Source organism: Coenobita brevimanus, chromosome 16 (assembly GCF_032717465.1).
Source record: "Coenobita brevimanus isolate Jiangsu-jjx chromosome 16, ASM3271746v2, whole genome shotgun sequence".
NCBI lineage: Eukaryota > Metazoa > Arthropoda > Malacostraca > Decapoda > Coenobitidae > Coenobita > Coenobita brevimanus.
This window is the reverse complement of record NC_136969.1, coordinates 8462004-8472409: the sequence shown is the minus strand read 5'-3', so window position 1 is coordinate 8472409 and position 10406 is coordinate 8462004.

Here is a 10406-nt window from a genome sequence, read left to right as displayed (position 1 = left end):
TTAGTGCTTGGGGACAAATCTACCATATAGGGCCTGGAGTATTTCGGGAGTTGAACATTAAATGATTTAAGTAAAACTTTGTGTTTACTTGGCTTAGTTTTGATCTCATTTGACGTTTTATATGCCATTGAGGGGTTATAATGATCAAGAATGTCAAAACAGAGGTCGAATTTGGAATCCTTGAGGTCAAAAACCTATAAAAAGTGAGTTCATTCATGATTCTACGACTTTTGGTTACGAAGTTGTGATACAATCATGTATCGGCTGGCAGCCATTTTGAATTTGGTCAACATGGCGGCCCGAGTGAGCGCTAGGCTTGGCGCTCTCCAAAAATGAAATAAGTATGTTCTGGTCTATATCTGAGCCAAATTTGGTACTTATAGACAAATCTGCACAAAACCCTCCTCATAACTCCCTAAGGGCCTGGACTATACAGGTTTTTTTTTCTGCCGCTTTGCGGAGTACAACTCTCATGTGTGGGGAGGCTATCACATACAGCTCTTCTCAATGGGGTGGAGTCAAAGGCTTTTCATCTCATTAACTCTCCTCCTCTTACTGACTCCCTTCAACCTCTGTTGTCATAAAAGACTGTATTTACTTGTAGTGGAGTTTTATATATATTAGAATTGTGGACGAGCGGTTATTATACTTGAGTAGCTTCGTGAGTAGATAATCTTCTTTCCCATTTGTCATGTAGTGACAGGAGAGGTAAAGAATAGTATGGGACTATTTTTATTTGTCTTGGAAATATTAACAAGTCTCTCACACAGAGCGAAGTATAGAGTCCCGCTAGCTATCTCTCTCTGTCTCGCTCTCTCTGTCTCTCTCTCAAGTTGCTAAGCCCTTCTCCCTGCGACCTGTCTGTTCTATGGCCTGTCTCCTTCTCAGTTCTCTTTCCTAAATTCTGGTGAAACAGGAGACGTATCACGTGTGTTCCTTGTGAGTGGAACGTTCTAGAAGCCTGTGTGTGAGTATGTGTGTGTATGGTCACTAGGCGCTGTCGTGTGCCTACAAAGCATTCCTTGAGTTAAGAGTGTGTAAGCATGTTTAGCATTGCTTGATTCTCGCAGACACAATACCTTCTCATCATTTGACTCCCTGCTTCTATCTATCTATTTATCTATCTATCTATTATGATTTGTAATTATAATATGGTGTCCTAACATATTGCTCGGTCACGCGAAAATGGCGTACCATCGACAGTTAATAGTCATAACATATTAATACATATTATATACACATTATAATGACCTTATAAGCTAATTAAGTGAAATACATAATATTGTAAAAGTAACATAATTGTATGAATATTGTATACATATAATATTCATAGTAAATAGCAATTATCCAGTAATATTACATTTTAAACAAGTTGTATACATTTTGTGAGATGTGTATGTATAACAGACATACGCATATAATTGTGCAATGGTAATACATAATTGTAACATTTTATGAATTGTTACAAAATATTGTGGTAATGCATAATTGTGTTGGCCTTATAATTGTAGTTACATTTTGTTAATGCAACTGTTACATAAGTGTCTTGGCCTTATAATTGTAGTTAAAGTTACATAAAAGTTACATCTTGTTAATGCAACTGTTACATAAATGGTACATATTGTTTGTAGTTACATAATTGTAGCAAGTGTAACATAATGCAATCGTTTGTCGTTACATAATTGTTACATATCGTTTGTAGTTACATAATTGTAGTTAAAGTTACATAAAAGTTACATATTGTTAAGGCAACTGTTACATAAATGGTACATATTGTTTGTAGTTACATAATTGTAGCAAGTGTAACATAATGCAATCGTTTGTCGTTACATAATTGTTACATATCGTTTGTAGTTACATAATTGTAGTTAAAGTTACATAAAAGTTACATCTTGTTAATGCAACTGTTACATAAATGGTACATATTGTTTGTAGTTACATAATTGTAATAATTGCAGTCCTGACATATGAATCCGGTCATGCTGCGGTCGATGATAGTGATGATGTGTCATGCCACTTGCTTGTGGAGACAACAATTTGCTTTTTGTTTGTAGTTTATGTGGTATTTTGACATATGTAATAACACTTACACTTATTTTCATTTGTTTGTTATGTGATCTTACTCTATTTCTCTTTTTTCTTTCTTACTTTTCTTTCTTTCTTTTTTTTTTTTTTTGTATGTATTGATTTTCTAGAGTTTGTTTTTCTTCGCTTGTGTACGCTTTTTCCATGTTGTTCATGGTTGCCTAATTACTGGCTAATTTTTTTGGGATACTTTTTTAAAGTTTAGTTTATATTGCACAGGTATTACTGAAAATGATATAATATAGTCCCATATTTTGTTATTTTATATAAAAAAAATATATATATATATACACTATATACAGTATTAACTATATACACTGAGTTGTTGTTCACTTGTACCTATCGTGAGTAATATGTGTGTCAGCACTGTGTGGAAATCATTGTCTTCACGATTGTGTTGAAGATGTTCACTCTTGCTAACGTCATTTGTGTTGGCCATTTTTTTTTTCTCTCTCTAGTTTACCTTGTAACTTAATTTGTCTGTTTCCACTAGGTAGCTTTAATTAATAAATGTTAAATACAGTTCTTTTAATTGCTCACTGAGTAACTGTGATGGTATATTTTCTTTATTACTTTGTAGATGTAATAATGTATAGTTGTACGTATGTAACACGTATTTTATGTAGGTATAAATGGTAACACTCGTTGGTAGTAAATAAATGTTATAATAAATGAATGAATTTATACAGTGTAGAATATTTATTGTTGGTGCAAGTATTTAATGATTGAATTATGAAGATAATTGAAGTAGGTATATGAATTTAAGTTGTAACTATACAGCACGTTTTATATGTTTGTGCAGAAGCTTATTGTCTATCACTGTGTATTGTATAAATGAAGTAACTATGTAACTCACTCATTTTTACCGTGGTGGGAATGGTGTGAGTGGTGGTGCAGGTGGTGTGTTGACCGACGTGGCGTATTTTCAGCAAGCACGCATGATGACGTCGACTTCCCACACTGGTAGCTGTGGTGAGTGAATGAGTAGCGATGAGTAACTTGAGTGAAGGCGAGTGAGTAAGATGAGTTGTGAATATGGACTTGGTATTTGCTTCGTCATCTTGACCTCTTCACTCCTGCGTCAGTGGTGTAGGTTGGGTGGATGTAGCAGAGAGAGGAGGGTGAGGTCTGGTGGTTATGAGTTGTGAGTCGTCTCTCACTCTTCATTTGTTTGTTTTGTTTTTCTTTGTCGACGTTTTCTCGGTCCTTTTCTCTTGTGATTTACTCGTTGTGGGAGGAAGACTGCCGCTACTTGTAGGTGCGTGTAGAAGATTATACAGATGACTCGTAGAGTTGTTACTTGTAGTTGATTGTAGATGGTTGTAGTTCGTTGGTTCGTCGTAGAAATTTCAAGATTGTTTGTATCAGTATTTTGTTAAACTACTTGCAAGGCGTCGTGTGATCTCTTCACCTCTACATCAGCGTGATGATCGGGGAGACGGAGGGGGGGTTGGAGAGAACTGTCAGGAGCTGGCTGTAAGTTGTTGGTTTGTGAGAGGTATTTTTTTGTTTTCAATCTTGATATTTTGTAGGAATTCACTGTTGATTCGTAGACGAGGTTCGTTCTTTCCGCTGCCACCAAATGTCATAAAAAAGGACTTTGTATAAACTTGTAGTGGAGTTTATATATATATTAGACTTGTGGACGAGCGGTTGTTATACTTGAGTAGCTTTGTAAGTAGATAATCTTCTTTCCCATTTGTCATTCAATGACAAGGAGAGGTAAAGAATAGTATGGGACTATTTTTATTTGTCTTGGAAATATTAACAAGTCTCTCACACAGAGCGAAGTATAAAGTAGAGTCCCGGGAGCTATCTCCCTGTCTCGCTCTCTCTCTCTCTTCCAAGTTGCTAAGCCCTTCTCCCTACTACCTGCCTGTTCTATGGCTAGCCTCCATCTGAGCTCTCTTTCCTAAATTCTGGTGAAACAGGAGTCGTATCACGTGTGTTCACTGTGGTTGGAAAGTTCTAGAAGCCTGTGTGTGAGTATGTGTGTATGGGTGTGTATGGTCACTAGGCGCTGTCGTGTGCCTATAAAGCATTCCTTGAGTTAAGAGTGTGTAAGCATGTTTAGCATTGCTCGATTCTTGCAGACACAGTACCTTCTCATTATCCAACTTCCTGCTTCTATCTGTCTCTCTATCTATCTATTTATCTATCTATCTATTATGATTTGTAATTATAATATGGAGTCCTAACAAAGGTTCTCAGCAGGACAGTTGCGGCTGGATTATACAGTAGTACACTAGGCATCCTTCCCCCAACATCTGTACACACAGCAGAATTTTGTTACAGTGTAGATCAGATGTTCGTCTGTTAATAGCACAAACGTCAGTCATTATAGGGAGGTTAAAGGTGCAATAACATACACATCATGTCATAAGAGGAGTAGACTGTAACACCAATCGAGCAGGGCAGTCCTCCCAAGGTGGATGGAAAGCTGACGACAGGGAGAGCTGGAGCTCCCGTTTCCTCAGCCCTCGGGACTAGTTCCTGACCATCCTACTTTGCTGAACTTTTCCAGTGTTTCAGTAACACAGAAAGTAGGCCAGCATGCTCTCCAATACATGTTTCTCTAACTGTCAACACCAAACTACATGCACAGTACACAATACACTTCCTTTGCAAAATTAAAAAAGAAAAATGGCTGTAGTAAATCAGGCCTCAGAGTCCCCAGGGGGGGATACATAAATTCCCCTACCATCCTCCCCTTTCCCGATGATGACTCAGAGAGATCCCTGGAACCACTGTCTGACTCACTTCTGCATTTCTGTAACATTCGCGGCCTTTCCTCTAACTTTCTCACTCTCGAAAACCACCTCTCTTTAAACCTCACCTTCCCTTCTTGACAGACTAAGCTGTCTGAGGCAACTGACAGTAAACCCTTTTCTGTTTCCTCCTACTTTCTCTAAACTCATTTCAAAGCCAAAGTGGCTGTTGTGTATGTCTATGCAACGATTTATCTTGCTCTCGTGTTCCTGAACTTGATTCTTCTGAATCTTCTATTCTCTGGCGTCAGCTTTTTGTCATTCTCTGACTAAATATATCTGCTCTCTTTACTTATCTCCTACTTCTACTATCAAAAATTCTTCGACTATCTTACTTCCACGATGGAACACATTCTATCTACTTCTCCTTTTTCTGAAATCTCCATTCTAGCAGCTTGTACAGCACCCTACCCGTATCCCTGACCGCCTTGGAGAGAGCTCGAACATACTCGACCTTTTCCTTACCACTAATCCTTCTGCTTACACTGTTAATCTTTCTTCTCCGTTGGGCTCCTCCAATCACAACCTTATTACCTTAACCTGTCCTATCGCCCCGGTACAGCCTGTGGACCCTCCAAAGAAATGTTGACTGTGGCATTTTGGAGCTGTGGATTAGGAGGCCCTCAGGCAGTACTTCTTTGATTTTCCCTGGAATGATTATTGCTTCCATGGCTGGGAGCCATCTGGGTATGCCTCACGCATTACGGAGGTTATTTTCTCGGGAATGGAAGCATACATTCCCTTCTCATGTCCCTTGACTAATGCAAGAAAGCCTTGGTTTAATCACGCTTGTTCTAATGCTGTCCACAACAAAGAAAGGGCCAACCCACCCCTGAATCACATTTTGAATATGTTTCTACCTGAAATCATGCTAAGTCTGTTCTTCGCTCTACTAAAAATAATTTCATCCATACTAAATGCTCCCAACTCTCCAACTCTCCAACTCGAATTCTTCCCGGTCCTTCTGGCACCTTGCCAAAAACCTTTCGAACAACTATACTTTATCATCCTTCCCTCTTCTTTCCTACTCTGATGGTTCTGTAGCTATCTCTTCTACTGATAAAAGTGATCTCTTTGATCAGACTTTCTCCTGCAATTCCACCTAAGACGATTCCGGTGCTGTTCCTCCCTCACTTCCCCCCTCGGACATCCTCATGGCTGACATTAAAATTTCTTCAGCTGATGTATTTTCTGCCATCACTGGCCTCAATACTAACAAGGCATATTGGGCTGATGGAGTCCCTCTTTTTGTCCTCAAGAACTGTGCTTCAGCGCTTACACCCTGCCTAGGTAAACTCTCTCGCCTTTGTCTGTCAACTTGTAAATTTCCTTCTTGCTTGATGCTTGCTCTCATTCAGCCAGTCCCAAAGAAGAGTGACCATTCCCAACCCTCTAACTATCGTCTAATTGCTTTAACATCCTATGTCTCAAAGGTTTTTGAGTCGATTCTTAACAGAAAAATTTAAAAACTTCTTTCCTATCACAACCTTCTTTCTGATCATCAGTATGGGTTCCATCAGGGACGCTCCACTGGTGATCTTCTCATCTACCTTTCAGACTCCTGGTCATCCTCCTTTCGGGACTTTGGCGAAAGCTTTGCCGTTGCACTTGACATTTCTAAGGTTTTCGATCGAGTCTGGCATAAATCTTTAATTCCCAAACTGCCCTCTTACGGTTTCTATCTTTGTATCTTTGCCTTCATCTCTAGCTTCCTTTCTGGTCGTTCTATAGCTGCTGTTGTAGACGGCCATCGTTCTTCTCCTAGATCTATCAACAGTGGTGTTCCTCAGGGCTCTGTCCTATTACCAACTCTCTTCCTTTTATTCATTAATGACCTTCGAAGCTGCACATCTACAGTAACCCTATCCACTCGTATGCTGATGATTCCACGCTTCACCTTTCCATTTGGTTCCCGCAACGTCCATCTCAGCAGTTACTTCAACAAACAAGGGTTGAGGCTATGACACACCTAATGTCTGAGGCACGTATCTCTGACTGGGGTAAAATAATCTTGTTGTTTTTAATGCATCAAAGACTCAGTTTCTACACCTATCAACCCAACAAAGTCTTCCACAGGAGTGCCCGTTAATGTTTAATAATATCCAGCTGAATCCTGGATCATCCTTTAACATGCTTGGGGTTTCATTCACTTAGGACTTATCTTGGAAAGATCATATTGCATGTCTTGTAAATTCTGCATCCAAGAGATTAGGTGTGGTAAGCCGACTCCGTACCTTCTTTACCCCTGCACAGTTGTTGACTTTATACACGGGTTTTATTCGCCCCTGTTTAGAGTACAACTCTCATGTGTGGGGAGGCTCCCCACATACAGGTCTTCTCAATAGGGTGAAAACTCTCCTCGAATTACTGGTTCCCTTCAACCTCTGTTTCTTCACCGTACTGTTGCATCTTTATCTCTTTTCTATCGCTACTTCAATGGTCACTGCTCCTCTGAACTGTCTGCTTGCATCCCTCCACCTCTACGACGGGTGCTACGCACCTGTCTAGCAACAAACTCTCACCCTTTTCTGTCCAACTATCTAATGCAAGAGTTAACCATTACTCCTAGTCCTTCATTTATGCAACGGGTCAACTCTGGAACTGTCTCCCTCTGTCTGTATTTCCTACTTCGTATGATCTGCAGTCTTTCAAACGCAGTGTGTCTGGGCATCTTGAAAGGAACGGATCTTGAATTTGGCTCTCTTTTGTTTTTGTTTTTTTTGTTTTTGGAGGGAACAGTTTGCTGGCTTCTGGCCTTTGGTTCCTTCTTTCTTGCATAAAAAAAAAACTTTCTGGATGATACAATATGATACCTAAGGTTATGGGATATCTGTAAACCTGCCAGAGTTCACATTCACTGTGTGAAGAGATGGATATGGAGTGTAACTGCTTTGAAAATGCTTTGGGATGATGTCAAAGGACGGTATGGCATACATTATCTTTTTACCAGTGGAATAAATCAGGACTGCATAGAAAACCTATTTGCGACATTGAGGAACAAGTTCGGAAACAACGACCATCCAAGCCCTTCAAATTTCACCACAGGCTTGAAATATGTTGTCACCAACACCTCCAGCATGTAACAGAATGAATGTTTTCACACCCTTTTAATACAGATGTCCCGGGCAAAGATCTCCCCTAGGAAATATGGTTTGTGTCAATAGTGCTGATGATGTTGCAGAAAGTATGACCAAGGTTCCATATCAAACCCGGGACCAGTACAGGGAAATGCTGTAACATATGTAGTTGGGTACGTATGTCACAAATACCTGAGCAAGCATAAAGATTGTGTCGTTTGTTGTGAAAGTGTGGTGGATGACACCACATATTTAGAGGACGACTCTACAATATTCACTTATTTCAAGGCAGAATCGCATTATGATCTGACCTTCGGCCGCTTGCGTATGCCAAAGGACGCCGTTATTGCAAAATGTGCACATTATTACCACCTATTTGAAGCACATATTCGCAGGTACAATACCTAAGATTTCCACAATTGTCTGATAGACTTTATGAACTTATGGCATATTCCACTTTGTTCAGAGAAATGTCATGAATTATTACCCAGACAATACATCACAATGCACATCTTTAGTTACGTAAAGATGTTAAACATGAACCTTCAGCTTACTGGACTTCAACAGAAGAATAGGAAAATGACAACAATTGTTCAGTGATATATGGGCCGTTCCTAATTAGGACCATACATCACAATTTTCATTTTGTACATCATATCCATATGTGCTTCTCAGGGATATTTACTCATAATAATATGTATAATGACTTCGTCAATACTGAAGTATTCGAAATCATCATATTATTTGTGTTCTTAGATATATTGCTATTATTACTATTTCTCTCTTACAAGCGGTATGTAATATAGTATAAAGGGCATTTGGCACCTTGTTTAGGAGCCATGATTATGTGCATAGTACACACAAATATGTATATTTCTCGTAGTAAATACAGGTAAACCTACGTGTTATGTTACGACGTCGCTATATTGTATGTAGATACTGTACCTTAATTTCTTTCTATTGCAGAAGTTGCAATGCATATATCTACAAGTATTTATGCATTTACCTTTGGGGACCGGTGTCCCCCTACACCTAAGATTAGTAATGATGAAGACCACACACGTCTGTCGCAGGACATACTAGCCTATATAACGTTTAATGTACATCATTTGTGCAAAATGTGCATGCGTAATTGCAAACATTTGTAGTTCCATATGCCATACTATCATTGTCAATAATGCAACGACATTACCGTTTTATGTAATGTATAAAACATTGATTGCCATTTTATGGTTAATCGAATTAGGTAACGATTGTTAGTGTATTTGATTAATTATGGTAATGAAAAATATGGTATCTTTATATGTTTGTAATGATATGCCGACACATAAGCTCATTAGTCATATAACTTCTGCCCTTTTATGCTCTATCAGTGGTTTGACTAACGTATATATTGTAAATTTTGATAAAGCTTTATGGTCCGTTGAAAAAACATGATATATTGTGGTAATGCATTCCTTTGATAACTGTTTCTGAAATGCATGCCGCAGATAATTACACATGTTAAATATACTATAGTGTGATTAAGATGACATACAATTCACCAGCGACCTGTTCCGTATAATATAGATTATGTATGTATCACACTCATATCGATATATTAGGCTGATTGTGTACAGAACATTATTTAACACGACCGTCAAATGTGTTTGGTTAGATAATTAATGTGTTACTCGAACCTCTGGTGAGTTAAAAACAACTGTTTACATTAGTGCACCGGGTATTTAACATGAACCGACATTCACATTGAAGATGCATAGGGCCTACTGGAACTCCAAATTCAAAGCCTCATCATATAATCCGCCACTGCATGCCAATATATGTTTACGTATATGCTCCTTGTCCACAATTCATGCACGTGCTCTACATGAACTTTTACGTCATATCATACTTAAAACACCCGTATATTATAATTCACTTTCCCATACATACATCTTGGATACACCCTACAACTATGGTCGTGAGGAATATTAGCGTGTACATTATGATTACCGTAATAGCCATAGATGTAGCTTTATTATAGTTATCCCAGACGAGCATTACCATTACACCGTTTTCTGTTCTGACTGTGGGAGTCGAGAGCATGGGACGCGCGCGGCGGCCCGCATATACACATTGTTTTTGAAGGGAGTTCACCCTCCATATTAATATCCTCTTTGCCTCAAAGACCATGGAACTGTGAGAGAGGGAGAAAGTCAGTACGGTGAAGGAATTGAGGCTACCTTGATCTGACGCAACGATGCGGGTGTGAACCTTTGGTGACGATGTGAGGCTATGGTTGACAGTGTGAGGCTACGGTGAATGTGTGAAACAACAGTGAAAATGTGAAACTGCAAAGATATAAGACTGGCAAAGATGTGAGACTACGGTGACGGTGTGAAGCTACGGTGATGGTGTGAGGCCACGGTGAAGGTGCGAGGCTTCACTGAAGGTGTGACGCTGCGGTATCGGTGTGAATCTAAGGTGACGGTGTGAG